The 21,273-nt window shown below is 40.2% G+C and overlaps 1 protein-coding gene across 1 annotated transcript in view; it reads right to left on the bottom strand.

Moving 5' to 3' along the window:
* Mvl (solute carrier family member malvolio) overlaps nucleotides 1-11,606 on the bottom strand; it is a 132,650-nt gene extending 121,044 nt beyond the window's left edge. Inside the window, exon 1 of the mRNA XM_083135366.1 lies at nucleotides 11,534-11,606. The gene's annotated coding sequence lies outside the window, so the exon portion shown is untranslated. The remainder of the gene's footprint in view (nucleotides 1-11,533) is intronic.
* Between the last annotated feature and the right edge of the window lie 9,667 nt (nucleotides 11,607-21,273).

The raw sequence follows: 21,273 nt of genomic DNA, 5'->3' as shown, positions 1-21,273 counted from the left end.
CGAGATTCTGGAACGTGGCCGAAGGAAAGGGACTCGTGAACGACATCATCAACAAGTTACCTTTCGAGATGCATTTACCCGGCTACCAGTACTGCGGACCGGGTACCAAACTCGAGAAAAGATTGAAGAGAGGAGACAAGGGTGTGAATCCGTTGGACGCCGCATGCAAAGATCACGACATCGCTTACAACACCACTCGCACCGATCTGGATGCACGTCACGAAGCAGACAGAAAGTTAGAGCACGCAGCTTTCGAAAGATTCGTCAGCAGAGACGCATCGCTGGGAGAAAGAGTTGCGGCACTGGGCACCACCATAGCCATGAACACAAAACAAAAACTTGGGTGGGGTATATAAATAACATACAGTAAAAAAAAAAACAAAAAAAAAACATCATGTCTGGTATAACCGACTTGCCACACGAACTGCTGTGTAAAATATTCAAACATGCAGTAAACGGAGATTGTGAGGATATAAGAAAATTTTTGATCATAGCGAGATCAACGCCGGAATTTCGCATCCCTTGTGAAATGGCTGTTAAGGATTATCTTCGGGAAATTAGCGGCATGAGGTGCGGCGATCTCGACACTCTTTTTTCGGTCGCAGGGGAAAAATTAAACAATAGGTTAGATGAACTGCACGAGGCGAGGCTGGGGAGAAGACGATTCACAGATGATTGGCATAAGTCAAAACAAGAGACGGAAGATATCATCACGCACATTATCGCATTTTCCGAAGCACAAACTTTCTTCCTCTAACACAGACAAAAAAAATCTTCGATACAAAAATCTCGTGAAAAAAATATATATAAAATAACACACATCGTGAAAAAAATCTTCAGTGTATATATAAATAACACACATTGTAAAAAATTAAATTTCTCTAACACACACACTGAAAATTTCTCTTCAATATGACGACTGAAAAAATAAGTGACCTCCAAGCATTAAAACAAATGCTAAATTTGTCAGTAGAGTATGTAAAAATTCAGGAATTGGAAGTGGACAAACCTTACACAATAACTTCCGGTTCAATTGTTTCTACCCAGTATGGTCCCAAGGCGCGTTTGTTGCTCAACGCACAATACAGTCTATTTTTACCAGATCGATACGCTAACATGTTATCCGACGAGAAGCTAGCTATTTTAATCGAGAACAAAACTCAAATCGTGTACAAGGGTACAAAGGAACTTCTTGGTAAGAAAACAAAGCACGTAATAGAATTTGTGTAACAGCTCTGTGCGGAGTATATCCTTGAAAAAAAATTACACGGAACAAAAAAATCTCAGAACATTTATATATAAATAACATACCGAAAAAAATTACACAAAACAAAAAAATCTCAAAACATATATATAAATAACATACCGTGAAGATAACATATAGAGCATCAACATGAAGCCCAAAGGTGTCGTGTACCAGATACCTTACTCCAATCTGAAAAATCTAGGTACCCTCGATGGTTTACTCACCAAAAAACAACGCGAGAAGAAACGTTCTTGCTTGATGAAAGGACACGGAATGAAATTACTTCTCAGCACACCTCAATTGAAACGCTTGCAGCGTTCGCGGAAACAGCAAAAAATCGGAGGTTTCATATTCAGCATCCCAGCCATCCTGGCAGCATTGGGGGCTGTTGGAAGTTTGGCCGGCGGAAGTGCCGCCATCGCGAAAACCGTCATCGACTCGAAGAAGAACAAAGCCGAGTTGGAAGAACAGAAACGTCACAACCTGGCCATGGAGAAGAAGGGGAAAGGTATAACCAAAAAACAAAAAAGCAACCTCGATGCTTTGAAAAAATATAAAAAAAAGAAGAAGCCCTGTCCAACTTCGATATTGAATCTCTAATCGAACTGTTGGGAATAAAAAACTTCAGGGGTGTTTTCATGTCCGATTCTCTACCCTCTGCTGTGAAGAAAAAGGAGTATGGCGTGGTCAACCTGGACAGTTACAAAAATCCTGGTACACATTGGATATGCTACCTCAAAATTGACGATAACAATGCATTTGTTTTCGATTCGTTCGGTGGCACACCGCCTGCCAGGTTGGTGAAGTATCTCAGTGTTGCCAACCTCTACTACAATGACAAACGCATCCAGGGTTTCACCGATGTTAACTGCGGCCACCTATGCCTTTCCGTTCTCGCATACATGTCTAAAATAAATAACCCGTCGGTGGAACATTTTCAGAAAGCATTGTGGAACCTGAAACACGATGGGCGTGTTCCATCTCACGAGCGAATCTTCGATCCTGAAACTCACGCTGCACGACGACATCGTCTATCCTAAATCCGTAGCTCTGCGTGCATTCTACAGCATGTACCTCATACCTAACGTCACGCAGCACAATAATAAAATTAGTGTCGGAAACGAACACATCGTCGTCACGCCTGGCCAATACAATCTTTCCACTTTGCAAGCTCAGTTACCCAAAGGCACGTACCTTTCTCAAAATTCGGTCACGCACAGAGTGGAAATCGTGTCGGCGACGGAGACCGTGGACCTGGGCACCATGGGAGAACTTTTAGGTTTCGAGAACGACACCAAACTCGAAGCTGGCATCAAACATACGGCAACCAACATTCCTAAATTTCTAGCCATAGAAACTCTAAACGTTCACTGCAACGTGGCGGAAGGCATGATCACGAAATCCTCGGACGGATTGTTAGGAAGTCACAAGCAGACAGGAATCATAGCCACATTCAAACCCAGTTCCGAATTCATGGAACCGATCATCTACACACCCTCTTCGCCGATCTATTTTCCAGTATGCCGCAACCGCATAGACGACATAGAGTTGGTGGTGACAAACGAGAAAGGAGACGTGGTGGATTTCGCAGGTGCAACGACCACTGCCATCGTGGAGATCAACGTATAATAAATAACACGCATAGTAAAAATGGAGCAAATCGAAAGTTACGAATTGCAATCTTTCCCTCCGAACCGTCGCACGTTCGCTAATCTCAACGAAGCGAACAGGGAGATCGAATACGACGTGGACGTAGGCGACGGGTTTGTTCATCCTCACAGAGCGGACCTCTATCTTCAATTCGACGTGGTGAAGAAGGAAAGCGAAGACGCGTTTCCCGCAACAGCAAATTTGATACTCGTGGACAACTTCGTGCCTCACCTGTTCTCGCAGGTGGAGGTGAGGAAACACAACACCGTCATAGACAGAATAGACTATCCAGGCATCACGTCGACGGCAGTGGGAACATTGAAATTATCCAAAACTGACGCAGCATACTACCAGGCGGGAGGATTCGAAGCGGGGACCAAAATATCGACTAGAAGTCACACGGTGCTCTTTCCCATGCGTCTGCTGCCGGGATTCTTCTCGGACTACAAAGAGATCATGTGGAAGGGAGGATTGCGCGTCACGTTTCGAAGAGCGGCCAACGACAACAACGCACTGATGCGATACACCAACTTGAACGCCGACAGCACGCCGATAGCCAACACATTACCTGAAGCAGCCAAGTGCGTCATCCGGAGCATGGAATTGAGAATGCCGATCGTGGAATACGAAACAAACTACGCCCTCAAGTACAAAGCGGAGATCTTGAAGAGTCCGCAGGTACCGATTCATTTTCACGGTTACCAGTGCGTGCAGAAGATGGCGTCGGGAAGTCACATGGAATTCGACGTGACGACACAGTTCAACAACATACAGTTCGACATGCCAGATTTCGTCGTAGTGCTCTTTCAAACCGGTCGCGATAACAACCAGGAAAAAGATTCCAGCAAATTCGACGACTGCAAGATCAAAAACATTTATCTCAAAAATGGACGCAACGAAGTGTTCCCGCGCGAGAATTACAACCTCGACATGACCAAAGACGATTATCTCAAACTTTACGAAGCTTACACGGCTTTCAAACGCGTGACCGAGGGAAGCATGGACATGTACTACACCCCCAGCGAATTCAAAATCCGCAGGCCGATGTTCGTCATCAATACCACAAAGAGAAAGCAGGTGGTGGTCAACGATCGCACCAACATCAAGATCGTCTGCGAGTTCAACAGCCCGTTGCCCGAGAACACCGTATGCAGTGTGATCCTGGTCGCAGAGAAGTCCTTCGTCCACGACGTGAAGAACGAGAGGGTCACAGAGCAGTTTTAACAGGTTTAACATCTTTTTCTTGCACAATCAGTTACAATAAAAATTTTGTGCTAGCACAATAATAATACGAATTTCTCTAGTTCAGATCAGTTACAATGTCAATTTCACCAATTATCAGTTACAATATCTTTTTTTTTCATCAGTTTTTTTGCACTATAGCACGAGACAATCAGAATTTGCACAAAATTTTGTTGTTTTTACATGAGAAAATTAACAATAAAATTCTTTTTTTATCGTTACAGATGCTGTCGAACATCAAGCACACACACACACACTAGAAAAAAAAAAGCATGCAACTTTAGTTTTTATAACACACACATTCTCCATCTTCATCAAAAATATTATAATAAACATATCTCACAATAAAACTCTATATCCAAAAATATTACAACATCAAATAACACTAGAGTCGTTAGTACACGTTGCATGCATTACGGAGGTCCTCTGTAGAGTTTCATGGAAGTTTGAGAGAAAAAAAAAAAACACATGAAAACTCTACAGAGGTGTGGTTATCCATAACCACAGCCGTTAGAACCTTTTTGGGTTGAGCACCACGCACCCTGGCGAGGTTAGAGGCTAGGAATCCTAAAAAAAATAAAAAAAATTATTTGTTTGTTTGCTTGCGTCACAATACAAAAATAATAAGAGGCGCCAGCGCGTGCACGTGTGTGTGTGGCACATCGTTCCCGAGAGAGGTTTACAAAAGTCACGATATACAAACATTAGTGTCCCCGGGACTTGGAAGATTACGATAAAGTGCATTCGTACTTCAAAAATAAGAAAATGCATTATTTACTCATCACGCTGTGTCAGCGCAACGAATAAATACGCGAAACATAATCTACCGATAGGCGCGCGCGCGCGTGTGTGGCACATCGTTCCCGAGAGGTTTACAAAAGCCGTGTCCGGATTGGCAAGCGCTCCATCCCATTCTTCCCCGTTGCTCTCGCGTGCACTCGAAGTCGCGTCCAAGTCGTCCGAATCTGCATGTCCCCTTGTAGTACGGCTGTCACTTTTCCCGCCAGGTGTCAGCCCGAACTTCACCCACCGCGTGGGGCGCAAACAAACATGACAATGATTTCCACCTAACTACTCACATTAAAAATATAACACGCTATTTTATCATTTACGTTTTTCTGCATTCAGTATTATCGAAAAAATATTAAAATATAACTGAGTTTTACATCCTCTAATCAGTAAATGTTGTCTGTACAAAGTGAAAGTTAGAATATGGCTGCCAAGCGCAGCGTCACAGCGAGTTCAAGCGTGCATCTGTCGCGCCTCTCTGCTCTTCCCTCCGACTCCACGTCTACCGCAAATTCGGACAACAGAGATTGGCTGAGTCCCGGATGGAACAGCGCTCTAGGTGACATCTGCTGCTGATTCGGACGCAACCCTGGCCACTTCTATTAGTCAGTGTTGCCAACTCCCATTTGTAGGTTAGCTTCGCCTGTAAAATATCACATGATGAAATATTCTTCAGGTAAGTTGGCAACATTGAACCGCAATTGATGTTACCAGTGTTGTCAACTTCTATTTGTAGGTTAGCTTCGCCTGTAAAATATCACATGGTGAAATATTCTTCAGGTGAGTTGGCAACATTGAATCGCAATTGATGTTACCAGTGTTGTCAACTTCTATTTGTAGGTTAGCTTCGCCTGTAAAATATCACATGGTGAAATATTCTTGAGGTGAGTTGGCAACACTGGCAACATCAATTGATGGCACTCAACCCGTGCACCTCCACTAGTCAGTGTTGCCAACTCCCATTTGTAGGTTATCTTTGCTTGTAAAATATCATATGGTGAAATATTCTTGGGGTGAGTTGGCAACACTGATCGCCAATTGATGGCGCTCAACTGAGCTGATTACACTAATCAGTGTTGCTAACTCCCATTCGTAGGTTAGCTTCGCTTGTAAAATATCACATGGTGAAATATTCTTGGGGTGAGTTGGCAACACTGATCGCCAATTGATGCTGGTGAACCCGGCTACCTCCACTAATCAGTGTTGCCAACTCCCATTTGTAGGTTAGCTTCGCTTGTAAAATATCACATGGTGAAATATTCTTGGGGTGAGTTGGCAACACTGCGAGAAAGCCTCAAGCGTTGCCAGCTCCTTGCTTGAGGTTAGGTTATACCCAAAAACAAAAACCTTGGTGATTTTTTCGAGTGAGGAGTTGGCAACACTGCGAGCGCCACCGAGCGCCATTTTCGGTTGGTGAACTCTCTTTCCCCCACTACTCTGTAAGTTAGCTTCGCCTGTAAAATATCACATGGTGAAATATTCTTGAGGTGAGTTGGCAACACTGAACCGCAATTGATGTTGCCAGTGTTGCCAACTCCCATTTGTAGGTTAGCTTCGCCTGTAAAATATCACATGGTGAAATATTCTTGGGGTGAGCTGGCAACACTGCGAGAAAATGAGGCTCATGCCTTACGAGAGAAATCCATTAAGGCAAGCCTCACCGAGCCTCATTTTCGGGCGTTGAACCGGTGCTCCTGTACTACTAATATAGCAACACATTAACTGACTTTTGAAACATTTATTTTAAAGAGGTGTGTTAAAGAAATAGCATAAGTATTTCGGTACACTGCAGATCGAATAATAGAAAAAACTCCCCAAGGATAATAATAATAATAATAAATTTAGAATAAAATTTGTTGGTTTTATTAGTTTATAATAGTTATTATTTTATAATAGTAAACATGAACATAAAACAATTATTATTATTACTGTTAATATTTCTACTATTCAAGTTTTATCCATTGCCTGACCCCCACCCCTACAAAAAATAATTTTTGCCTTTTAGTGCATTTCAATAACAGAAGATTGCCGTACCTGATGGGAACTAGGTGTTAAGAGTTAATATAAAGATTAATTTGCTTACATTTTGATTTGAATAAAGAAAAAAACAAATTCTCAGAAACCACACATATAGGTGCTAAAGCGTGAGCAGAGCTATGTTGCCAGGTTGGAAACTATAAAGTGATGTGGGTGATTTGAGTGCCGCCTAGCGGCAGGGATAACGAAACATGCACGCACAAACTTGGTTGGTTGGTTCATTTGATGTTTTCAGTCCACTTTATGCACAATAAGGCTAATCGGGACTGGACCTACAGTTTAAAATGGGATCCGAACCACTGTGTGCCTCCACCGGGTATCGAACCCTGGACCCCTTGATTACAAGGCGACGACGACATGCACAAACTGTTTGCGTTCCTATCGTGTTGATGCGTGCCGTGTCATGCATTGAACATTTGTAGGTGTTAAAAGAAAAAAAAAACTGTTTGAGATCCTCGTTCGTTCTGGACTGGTTTCATTAATTAAAGTTCAATAGTTTACTTGCAATAAATTTGTGTAACCCCTCAAGTATTTGTAAAACACCCGGTATAACATACTTGTATAATTCTGAAGTACTAGAACCAGGTAGGTTGTATCAATAAAAATAATAAGCACGTCCTCCACCAGAGCAGAATTCCATAGAAAATGTCAGTTACGTGCAAATGAAAATACCCCTTTACAAGCGCACCAGAGGAAATTTTATGATAGTCATGGACACAATACGTCAGTACTGTAATTTCTAACTGTGCGTCAGTGTACATCTTAACGAAAGACCGGTGAAACAAGCATAGGTGACAAATGTCACGTCTTCTGCTACAAGGCAGCTAAAAAAAACACTCTTTTTTGCTTTGAAGGAGATTATTATCTGAACCTTTGATCCAATGTTAGATTGGACGCTGCCCGCTATCTGTCTTGAAGCATACTGTCTTGTGTAGTCTTGCTGTCAAGCAGGGTTGTAAAAGGTCCAGGAATTTTAAATAAATTCAATTCCGGTCCAGAAGAGAAAAGCAGCAAGCGTAAATGGGTTCTGTACCGTAAAGAACCTTTTTATCTGTAAAGTATTTCAATACGGTACAGGAACCTTTTTTCCCGATGAATTTAAATACGGTCCAGGAACCTTTTTTCAAAGAGACAATACGCAACTTGTACCGAATTTAAATTATATGAGAAAAAAGTTCCGGTCCTGCAGCGGAACCTAATAGAACCCATTAGAATTTAACGGTTCCTGGACATTTAACAACCCTGCTGTCAAGTAGAAATCATTATCAGCACTGAAGAAGCTTAGTAATACCTAGTATACAGGCACCTAGTAATACAAGCAGACAATAATGTAGCAATGAGTCAATTGTCTGTCGAGGATTCCCAATACAGTGGCACTCATCTTGTATTCGAATTCCGAGCAACGAAATTCCCAAGTTGCTGATAACGAATCTTCATCAACACATATCGAGAAGAAATCCTGGATTTTATGCATTTGCGCTTTGATTATTTAACGTTTCTTTGTATATTTGTATTAAAAAATAATCGCGGCGATGAGGATGAAAGATGGTTAGCTGGAATACATGAAAACACAAGCTCAAAGAAGAAAGGACCGTGTATGGCCTCCATGGAATTCATTCCCTATCGGTGTCGAGGTCGTGCTAATTCGAGATTCGATAACTCGAGTTTCGGCCGAGTAACAACCCGCGAATTCGATATTCGAGCTTCTCTGGACTGAGAATCGCAAGTCCGATCTACTTGACAAAAACCATGGGCACCACCATACATTTTTGTACGAGGGGAGGGGGTTCAACGACAGGCAGTTGATATAAAATTGAATAATAACTGAAACAATTATTATCTTAACTGCTCCATGCATAGGCTCAACTGTTTTTCTTTCTCTTCGTTTCACATCGCATAGTCTACCATTAAAATACTGAAGTTCATAATTATTTTAATTTATTAACTTGTAAACAAATCGTTCCAAAAAAATCTTCGAAAGTTAGGAGGGAATTCATGTAACAATTTTACGTTGAGTACCTCGGATTAAGTTGTAGAATATGACAATATTGATTGATTTAAAATTGGTGGGTGCGTCGCCACATAGTGTCATTTTGCACCCTTCAATGTACACAGAAAAATATCCCCTTATCTTTTTAGACGCACCCACCAATTTTAAATCAATCAATCAATCACAATTACCATATTCTACAACTTTATCAAGTTACGACCTGGTTCTAACTTTTACATTCAATTCTTAGAGCTATTTTTACTATGCCTGTCGACTGACCGGTAAGACCCTCCCCCTTTGCGACGCCAATAACAGTAACTGTTCACGTAAGTAAAGTGCTGAGTTACATAAGTGTTTTTCATGAAAATATGTTTACGTATGCTGGTGCAGAGGTTGTCAGCAGCTTGTTTGGTGTTTTGTTTCAATTATTTAAGCTCTCATTGGGCAAAACGAAGTTCATGGATATGTTGATGGAGAATTTCCTTGGCAATACTTATGCATACCACTGTACAATATCTCATTGCCACTCTCGCTTCGAATTGACACTCTCTCTCTCTCTTTCTCTCATATATCTAGCGTATTAGGAATATGTTAGAAGTAGACAGTGTTTTTGACAAGACTGTGATGTAAATCAAAGTACATCGAAGCAGGCCCGTACCCAGGGGAAGGGCCAGGGGGGCCATGCCCCCCCTCGAGCCATGAAAATGTTAAATGTGAACCTATAAAAAGCTAAGAAAATAGTATTGACGATTTTTCAAACTTGTAAAAATTACAATTTTGTCCTTGCATAAATGAATCTGTTTGTTGTGCAGAGAGGCAGTCTCCAGAAGTCTGCAGTCTGCGATATTGGCTACATTTTGTCCTATAACCACTATTGCTCTCCTGCACTAAGGCCTAAGCCTTGTCTACCCAGAACCGGTGGAGGCACATAGTGGTTTGGATCCCACTTTAAACTGTAGGTCCAGTCCCAATTAGTCTATCTGTGCATAAAGGTGGGCCAAAAGCAAAACTCGAACTCAAACTTGTCTACTAAGAAAAAGTAAATTTTCCTTGACAACCAGTCTTGGCACCCAATCGCCACTACTGGCTACCAGCTGAAAATCTCTCTCTCTCTCTCTCTCTCTCTCTCTCTCTCTCTCTCTCTCTCTCTCTCTCTCTCTCTCTCTCTCTCTCTCTCTTTTGGATCATAGCGGGCTATGGGTTAACTCACATTACATTTAGAACTCTTTATTGTAATAATAATTGCTAATGTGTATAATTTAATTTATAAATATATTATTTTCTAAACATAGAATATCGTGACTGTTCAATGGTCCTGGTATAAGAAAATGAAGGAAATTTCAAAACATTTTTAATTTGCGAAACTCAGAACTATCCGAATACTTCTGACCAGTATCGCCGATTGGGTGCCAAAACTGGGAAAGAGGAGGGGGGCAATGACAGTTATTTTCTCTTGGTAGACAAGCATTAAGAGGCCATGGTACGAGGGCAACTGCCCCCACCCCAGGTCCCTCAAATAGCCGCCACTGTATGTGTGTATGTATGTATATATATATATATATATATATATATATATATATATATATATATATATATATATATATATACACACACACACACACACAGATAAACACGGATCTGGCTCCTCGCTCAAAAAAATCCTGGGTACGAGCCTGCATCGAAGTATAAAATCTTTTGCCTCAGTTGATCTAAAAAAATAACATAGAAAGAGGACAAGCTACTGTATAAATTCATGGAGTTCCAGGGTGCTGTACTGCTAAAAGCTTTTATACTGACCAAAAGTGATAATCAAGTAGCAATTACAACTACACAGTGCTCAATTTGAGAGATGCATTGTTTGTCTCGGATCCCTAAATTATACGTAGACCTTCCTGTCCCCGTACGCAAACGTAACATTTGACCTTTGCCATTTGTCGCTGTTCTGACGAAGTGAAGAGTTCATTAGCCGTTTGCTTGTCATAGAAGCTAGTGTGGTTTCAAGTTACATTCGTGGTCACTGTGTATGCTAAATATGAACTGAAGCGTGCTGGCAACACGCTCGAAACAATTTGATTTCACCGAGCCATGACCTACACAAATATAATCGCACTTCCTACTGAGCAGTTGCTTGGATTACACAGTTCGAAGAGGGTTTCACTTATCGTACAACACTTTAGCAACCTTGTGTACTAACGTCACGGGAGACTTTTTAATTTTAGGATACATGCCTACATTGTTAGGCTAGGCTAGCTAGGTTTAGTTCTCTAAGCCTAAATAATATTTTTTAATTGTATTTATGCTAATGGAACCTAACCTAACCTCGCAGGCATTCCTCGTCTAGCGTCGGAACACAAGGTTGCAGAAATGAAGTGCGAACGGGCAGACCCGCTCGAAGAATGACAAGTAGGTGGAGCTCCGAACACCCGGTGCAATTAATACGTGAACTGTCTTTTTGATTCTCTGTGTTTGTTTTTAAGTTTGCTCTCGGTTTTTCACGCCCTTAGTAAATATATAAATGCATGCACAAGTACCAAATTCCACGAGGGAAGAGCAAAAAGGAAAAAATGTAAGTTACTCACTCGAATTCGAAACAGCTGATAGAAACGCGAGTCTGCCGACTGCTGCACGTCGCGACAACACTCTTATCTCACAAGGGTCACTACAAGACTATGCCACATTTCAACCGTAAAGCATGGGAAGGCAATATCGTTTCTTGGACAGTAGTATGACGTATGACTTAGTCATAAATCGTCGCTGATGACATCAAGGCGCAGGCGCAAAAATAACGCATTTTAAAGACACATCTGCTTCATGGGGGAAGCACCAGAATTCACTGTCAGTTTCCTTGTTTACTGGTTCCTCTCAGCTGGAATTCATGTCGGAATAGTCAAGGTTGCTTAAGAAGCCGATTAGGAGAGATGTAGCGAAGGGAGGGGGAGGATGGATCGCCTTGTTATCGTATAAAATGATAATTGTGTCCAGTGGCGTGCCCAAGGGGGGTTGATGGGGGTTATAACCCCCCTTTTGCCCAGTATTCCTAAAAAAAGAACGTCAAAGGTATGAAAATATGACAAAATGAGGGCTGACTACCAAGAAAAAGTATACATATCCCCTCCCTTTCGAAAATCCTGAGCACGCCACTGATTGTGTCCGATCTTCGAATGGCATACATGTAGTAGTTCCAATCCAGAGCAAACATATTTGCTAGATGTTCCGAGTTGGACAACAGAGGGTAATGTTACCCAGAGATGAGTGACAGAATACGATATTCCAAAAAATCAAAAAACCTAATTATAGATTTTATTACTGAATTTTAAGATTCGTCCACTGTCGTTGCCTTGTAATCAAGGGGTCTCTGGTTCGATACCCGATGGAGGCACATAGTGGTTCGGATCTCACTTTAAATTGTAGGTCCATAAAATGAACTTAAAACAAAAAGTCAAACTCAGATTCGACAATCTCCAGCCGGACCCTGTGGCCGAGAGGTTAGGACATCGCGCTGCGACGCCAAAGGTCCCGGGTTCGAATCCCGCTCGGGCTTGGTTGTTTGTGAATGTCCATTCATCAATTTCATCACTGATCCCCATCTTCGAAAATTAGCCAAGAGGCACAAAACGCGCAGTAAAATAAACTAAATCAATCAATCAATCGACCATCTCCACTGTTTCGGGAATTTGTCAAATTCCAAATCAAATTTGAAGACGGTAGAAAGAAATTTTGAACATTTCACGTCAGGTCTTCTACAGGTAAAATTATGTCTTTGGTTGCACATTTCTCTCTGTGCAAGAGCAAGTACGTACAAACACGTCTCTCTAATCACAATGAATACCCAGGGGCGGCTCAAGATAAAACTTTCACCCGCGCGAAGTGGATTTTTGCACCCTGCACCTACTTTTCACTCCCAATAAAAACCTTGACCATGTTACAGTACATATTTACGGTTTTAATTAAAAATATATATACTTAAATACTTTTAAGTATTACAGGTAAAGAATACGTTTATTGTAGGTATGCATTTATTTAATACCTGCATAATGATATCAAAGTAACAGTAGTTTCTTAGCTTAAATTGCTACATGATTTTGCAACGTACGTATGTATTATGTTATGCAGCACTAAATTTTAAAATTTCCTCCTTAGAGGGATGGTAACAATAAAGACAAAAGCTACATTCAGCTGTGCTTCTGGAGATCCTATTTTGTTTTTCGTTGAGTTTTATATACTTGCCTAACAATTTACTATAGGTCTGAACTTGTTGAATGATGACAACCACTTATTTTTATTCTTCCTTTTGATCTGTTATATGTTTTTGTACATCTCTCTCATATTTTTTTTTACATCTTTCTATGATAGTTTTACTTTCAGTTCATCGATACTTATTCTTCACTTATTAATATATATTCTTTCACTTTTTTTTGCCTCCAATACGAAATATCTGGTTTGTACGGTAACAGGTTTTTTTAAAGAAAAGAATTAACCACGCTTATATCGAAATTAAGGCTTTGGCGCTACTCAAAGAGGAAACAGTTTGGCGCCCCCCGCCCTTCCGCCGAGGGGACCTCCGGACAGTCGCACAGGTCGTCCCTGTGAATACCAACACCTTTTAATAATAAAAAAATGTGTCCGTTCCTTAATTGCTTCTATAGTTTCTTCCTTTATTTTCCCTATCCTTCGAGACGCTCATATCAACATAAATCAAACTAAGTGATTATACTAAAGTGTAGTAGCCTCCTAAAAGAACATTTTAAATTTAGTCAGCCCAGTTTTGTCCTTATACTAATCAGATCCAAGCAATACAAGGAAACAAACACTCGTAAAGTTGCTTTAAGAAATATATATATGGACAAGTACGAACTGCTGAATGTGAACCAGGAAGAGAGAGAGAGCATCGACGAAAAAGGCTGGAAATCTTAGAAAGAATGAGATGGAAAAGAGGAGAAAGTATTAATAGCAAAAGAGATTAGGAGAGGAAGAGAGAAAGAAAGGAATACAGAAACAAATAAAAGAAAGAGAGGAGAAAGTGACACATAAAAGAAAGAAAGAGAGAAAGAAATAACGAGATATGACACAAAGAAAGAAAAAGAGAGAGACACTAAGAATGGGAGACAGAAAAGAGAGACACTACGAATGGGAGACAGAAAAGAGAGGGACACTAAGAATGGGAGACAGAAATGAGAGAGACACTAAGAATGGGAGACAGAAAAGAGAGAGAGGTAAAAATGAAAGGAGAGAGAAAAAGAGAACCTGTAGCGTGCGCGTAAGAGAGAGAAAGAGAGAATAAATTAGGCTCCAATCGAACAACCCGGCAATTCTTTACTTCACAAAACAATTCGGAAACAAAATGCATTAATCACCCACAGTGCCAGTATCTTCTTGGTATATTTATATTTGGAATGCATTTCTTCATTTTCTTTTCAAGCGGTAACAGATTTCGTCCCAGAGAACTGTAATCCTTTACTACCCCGGAAATTATGAGGTAAAACTATTGTACAATTATTTGCTGTGACACACATAAACATATAGAGATTGTCACTGGTACAGGTTCATAGACTACCACATTCCAACCATTCCGAAGATTATATTGCATGTAAGTGATAACAGAACCATTGTTCATTGTCTTTATCCTGGTTTAGCAAGTGATTAGTAAGCAGCTTCTCATTGCATTATCTTTCAGTGGCTAAAGGGAACCTGATAATGCATTGTTTTCATGTTTGACCACACGCATTCTATTGTTTCAAATGGTTTGATGATCTTTTCTGAAAATATAGCCTACTTTGTATCAAGCTCAGAGACGGCACTAAATGGTGTGATGGTTTAGGCCAAGGGTGCCCGCACGATTTTTTCTCGGGGGGGGGGGGGGGTAGGGGCAGAGTAAGATTTGATATCTTGCGCTGCAGTCATAGAAACTTATTATGATTGTCATCATCATCATCATCATTATTGCTATTATTATTACTATTACTTTACAAATCATAAAAATCAAATTGAATTGAAAATACTTTGGCGTTGTATACAAGTTCAGACTCGATCTACTATTTAAATAGAAACTGGTATTGACTTGCTTCCTTTCCAAAAACATTTATCACTTTGTTGATGAACAGTTGTATGAATTTATGTACTTTTTCAAAATGCACAGATATCAGATACCTCTATGGTTCCTTTGATCCATTCTTTTTTTACATGCCGAAAGGTACTGTAAGAGGACAAAAGTAATAATTCAAAATTTCGTAGTGTGAATTATCAAGGTCAGATCTCGACTTCGGGAAATGATTTCCCGACTTTTCGTAATCCCGAACAGCTGAGAAATTCCAGCAAATAATCTTATATAAAAGAGGTTAATTCTTGATATTTTCTGCACTATAAGTATCTGAAATTTCTAGAAATTAACAGTTCTTGTTCCAGAAGTTGACAATTCGAGATTTTCACCGTATGGGGAAACTTCAAAATGTGTTCCTTGCCAATCCCACGCCGACCAAATTTTTCCGTCCCTCATACCCTTAGTTACGCCAGTCAACATGATCCTAATGTCTTTTGTGAAAACGTTCTCCCGTTATTTTGTTGGGCATGGCAGTTAATTGCTGGAACTGACAGCCTGCAAATTATGTGTAATAAATATCGCTACAATTTAACTATTCGAATTACGTGAACTTTTTCCAGATATTTCAGAAGGGGGCAAGACCCCCTTGCGGGCACCCTTGGTGTAGTCGCCACCAAATGAACTAGGGTGGGCTCAAGCCCATCGTGAAATTGTCTCAGTCCATCCACACAAGTCTGTAGCCAACATTTTATTTCGGGGGGGGGGGGCTCATCCCCTCAAAGGCAACCGCCATCCAAAGGTCAGGAAGTGGAAGATAGAAGCCCTGAAAATGAATTAACTTATTATACAAGATGTTCAATGCTGCTAAGGAAGTAAAATTAATTACCACTATACATTATTTAAATTAGATATTTGTCGTATTTCAGGGGGGCTTCAGCCAAATTTTCAACCGCCAGGAAGAATTTGAAGTGGAGAGAGGGAGGGGAGGAAGAGACAGAAACAAGGAGAAGGAAATAGAAGGAAAATAATTGAGACAAACAGAAGAGAATGAAGGAAAAAGGGTGTGTGTGTGTGAGAGAGAGAAGGAGAAAGAATGAAAGTGATACAAAGAAAATTAAATAGAGAGAAGGAAAAGGAAATATTGAAAACAAATAGAGAGAGAGAATCTAAGAAAGTGTGTGTGTGTGTGTGAGAGAGAGAGAGAGAGAAAACAAAGAAAAGGGAATAGAGATAAGGCAAAGAAAAGAATGAAAACGTAAAGAAAGAATGAGAGAGAGAGAGAGAGAGATCGAAACTAAGAAAAGGAAATAGGGAGCAGGTGAGAGAAGACAAAACAAGGATAGATAAAACAAAAAAGAGAGAACGAGATAGAACGAGGATGAGTGAGAGACAGAAATCAAGATCTAGCTAGAGCATCGTTTCTCAACCTATGGAGCGCGACCCACTGCTGGGTCCAGAAGAGGCGTTTGGTGAGTATTTACTGTGTCATAAATATCTATTACATTTAATTTACTAAAATATATTGTTTTAACAGTTTAAATTCAACCCCTGTTGTACGTAGTCTAAAATCTACATTTCCGTTACTCGCGTTCTACCATTGCTCTTTACCGGCATCTGATGTTTAACTCAAGGGAATTGGATATCTGTCGTTTTCGATTCGGTTGCAGCAATGAGATCTTAATTATCTGTGTGTCATGTCACTTGATATTTCCGACCGCCTGTGTTGTGTATGCGGTGGCTATACATAAAAATTACATATTTACTTTTCTAGAATGAAGTATGTATCAATTTGTTTAAGCAAGCGTAAAAGAGGGCTTCTTACAGTACTTGATGTTAGCAAAAGTATGATTATAAACTGGGTGCACACCCCTACAAGTAATTTCGCCGGCCGCACGCTTATGGGTCTCATGAAGTGTAATATACTTCAAGGTAGGTCCCGGACTGAAAAAGGTCGAGAACCACTGATTCTATACCCTGTACCAGGTAACTGTAGGCCAGGCGAACGAGAACAAGTCTCTGCGCAAGTAGTGAAGTGAGACGGCTCCACCAATGAACAGTGAGAGGAACGGGATTGCGTAATGGACGACTGGAGTTACCCGCCTTCCCTGCTTCGCTCTGCAGCGTTGCAAACTTTTGAAAAGGAAAATACCGTACGCACATGGTAAACGGACCGTATTTTTGTCTCCAGGTCCGTACGCTTGGTTTAAGAATTTCTTAGGAAAATATTAGGGATAAAGCAGCAAGTGGAAATTTTGACAAGCTGCACATTTAGCGTACGGACTAAGGTCTGCACCGTACGTCCGTACATGACATGAAATTTCCGTACAATTACGATCAGGACCGTACGGTTGGCAACGCTGGGCTTTCACCACTCGATTTTTCCTTCTCTTCCTCTGCCACTATGCGCGGGCCTGCTCCACAGTTAGCTGGGACAGGGTATAGGGGAGAGGAAATAGTATGAAACAGAGAGGGAGAAGAAAGAGAAAGAAAAAAGGAATTGTGAGAGAAAGAGACCGTGGCCACAGAAAAGAAGAGCACACTCGACCTAACGATAAGTAGGAAGTCAATATAAACAATACAGGGTCATCGAGAATGATTGGGGATTTTAAACTGTTATCATAAAATAAGTATTTAATGGATATACACGTGTGGCATCTTAAAATGTTCAGAAAAGTTTAAAGTTTTGTGTGACATTGTGTGATCGTGAGGTTTAAAACGGCGCATGTGCGGGAACACCTTAAAGAGGGTCGCTGCAGCAATTGCAACTGTAACTCTGGACACGATTCAAAAGACATGGCAGGAGATTGAATACCGTCTAGACATCACCAGAGCTACAAATGGCGCCCATATCGAAATGTACTAAGGTAAGTCTAAAACTTTAAACTTTGCTGAACATTTTAAGATGCCACACGTGTATATCCATTAAATACTTCTTCTATAATAACAGTTTAAAATCCCGGAAATCATTCTCGATGACCCTTATAAACAGATACACGTGGCTTTTCAGAAATCCTATTGGTTATTCCAATGGCAGCTGTGCATTAATCTTGCTCCTGATAAAGTCATATCACTCAACTTAGCTCTAACTGATACATTGAATCACCTTATATTGTGAGCTGCACATCTGCGACCAATATATTCATGCGCAAACTAACCAGACCTAACACAGGAAAGGAACTATTTCTCAGAGGTCACGTGGGTTTTGTTTATATTAACTGCGTCCCTACAGCGGATGCAAAACAGATACTTTGGAGGAGGGTTGTATTTAGGGAAATCGGTCAGATAGTTTCTGGGTTGTAACGATTCTATTGAAATTTAATGAGATTTTTACAACCCAGGAGTGTCCGTGACTGTACAAGAAACAGGTTCCACCTATGTTACGCGCACTTCAAATTTTCCAAATTGAGAATTGAGCTGAAATTTGTATGATGTTTACATACTTTACTGATCCAAATTTGCATTTCATAAAAATATATAGTTTTCAATATATATCGCACTTTAAACCTTTCGTGACCAAACCCTAGAAAATGATATTACCGAGGTGATGCACGAGAGAAAAAGGCGTTTTAAAGAAATGTTTCACCTGAACTAGAGATAAGACTAGGTATAGCTAAAGCTATTAAACATAAAAGGTTTAGAATGCCGAGATAACAACAAGCTCTATTCTGTAACACACGTTAATGTGCTTGTAAATGACCTTCGTCATACAGAAAAGGGAAATTCCCATTCAAGAATGGTTTAATGGTGACATCTGCTTTTCATGGCCTCATTCTTACCTAACAGTCGTGCTGCAAATATATAGCTTCTACACACCAGTATATGATTATTAGAGAACGGATTTTAAGATGCAGCACCTTTCCAAAACTTTAGCTGTTTTCATACCGATCGTTTGAGATATGTATTTTAGGACATGAAATCAAGTAAAATGAACAAACTTTGTTCGCACTCTTTCGTGAGATTAGCACATTTATCCCCTTTTTACTCCCTCTTTCATGATTCTGCACCTTTTTACTTCGTTTTCTTTCATTTTTTGTTAAAAAAATGGACAGAAAAATAAACAATTTTCACGCTTCTTGAGCAGCTACATAAAATCCTATAGTATCATTTTGCAGAGCAGAACGAGAGCTATAAAATGGTATAATATAATCATTGCAACCCCAATAGTTCCCAAGATAATGTAGCAAAACCCGCGAGAGAAAACAAAAACTTAAACACAGCCTATTCGGCAGAATGACAGTTCTCTATGCGGTCCGCGCGCATAAAAAGAGAGCATTGCTGATTCACAGTAACTACTAATTATGTTATTTGCTATAGTGTTGAATAAAGAATGTATGTAACTGGTTTAGACTTGAATAAAGATATTTTATCAGCACTTTTTAAATTTTTTTTTGCATTTTTTAAAAACATTTTCAGAACCATATTTCCCTTTCCCGACCATAATTTTGCCCCTTAAAATCCATTCCATAGTGTTTATAGTAATTTCTAGTGATGGCCAAATCCGAATTTTTTACTACCTGGAATCCAGATAGATAAATCACTGGTAAAGGGGCAGTCAGCACACACAAGGACAAACACAGGCACCAGAGCCCATGGACGTCCGCAGGATTTTTTCCAGGGAGGGGCAAGGAAGGTATTTTTTTCCAGGGGGGCCAACATGGCATATTTTCCCCAATAATAGTGTACATCCCTCCAAAAACATTGCTTAAATTTGAATTTATCATGTTCGTACAATAATTAACACACATTATTGTGGCTGAAATTAAATTATATGTGTGAAATATGTAATTTTTGGTTGACTTTCGTTTTCCATGGACGGCCACGGCCCCCCTTGCCTCCCCTTCCGGACGCCCATGCCAGAGCCTCGTTGGCTTACAAAGAAGTAGTTACCGGGGTGTGTTATGGGGAAGTGAGGTTGTCTCTTGGGTGCCTTACCAGAAGGTCACCCCTTACATCCGAAACTCGAGACGAGAATGAGTCAGGTGTTTATAAATCGAGACGAGACCGAGAACGAGACAAGCATCTACAACTCGAGACAATCGTATTGTCTAACTCTATGTTAGAGTTCCACTGACATATTTTTTTTTCAATTCAGACAATGCTCCTACCTCCCCCCCCCCTTCAAATAGACTTTGTGCTATCATGACACTTGGATAGATAAACAGAAAGATGGGGGTGGGGGACTTATGGGTAGCGTAACCATATGTCCTGTTTTGACCGGGAGAGTACCGTTTCAGAAGTGTGTCCCGGTCGTCCCATCCATATTAGTAAAAAGCCACTATTTGTCCCGTTTTATAAAAGTCTAGGAGTCATCTTGTGAACCAAGTCTAAATTTGAGAGACATTTCAGGCTAAAAAAGATTTTGAATTGTTTTGTGTGTGTTGCGTTATTTGTAGAGCAGTGAATAAATAGCATGCAGTTTCTTTATGGAATTGCGACAAGAATTTAAAGTTCCTGCGTCTTAACACAAACTCAAAAGAAAAATCTAGAGTGGTGTGTGTGATATGTGGAGTAGGTTTTCGGGGAGATTTATATACGATTGATGAAAAATAAAGCTGCTATCAAGAATATTGGTTCTTCTGCTAAATACTTCTGGCATTACTCAACTTCAGCGTAGGATTAACATCATAGATTGTTCAGAAAGGACGAGAAAGCCATATCGAGTTTATAATAATTAATACCTTTTGACAACGGGAGATAATATTTCATTTATTGTTTATGATGTTATGTGATCATCCTTTAATAAATAATAATACGTTAATAATAACAATAATTTTATAATTAGGCCTAACCGAAATTTCAGGAAGGGGGGAGGGAGTAAACTGATCTCCTTGGGATGTCACGTTTTTGGGTCGAAATATTATGGGTGTTTTTTCAGTTATGGTAATCAGTGTCTTGAAATGAATTACAGAAATGAAGTTGTAACTTGTAATATTGCAGTAGTGTCCAGTGGTTTCCCTGAACACTCTACGATTCTTATCAATAGGAGTTGGTAACAGTGAATAATCCAAAAGTTAGGCATTGCATTTGTAATGTGTTACTTTGTACAGTTTTGTGTGTACATTTTATCAGATGATGTAACTAATCTTTAAGTAGTGCTTGACGACTGCTTTTCTGTGTCACCTTGCAGGTAATGATTCACAATAGACTGAATCCAGATGTTTTCCCTCACATTCCTTTCCGATATTTCCTATATTTTTACCCAGAATACAAGATGCCGTTGCTATTCAGTCTTTCTTTTCAAGCAGTTCAATTAACTACTAGGTTGATACGAGGAGCTTGACA

This window comes from Lepisma saccharinum, chromosome 14, assembly GCF_977018435.1.
Source record: "Lepisma saccharinum chromosome 14, izLepSacc3.1, whole genome shotgun sequence".
NCBI lineage: Eukaryota > Metazoa > Arthropoda > Insecta > Zygentoma > Lepismatidae > Lepisma > Lepisma saccharinum.
This window is presented reverse-complemented; position numbering and strand designations above follow the sequence as displayed.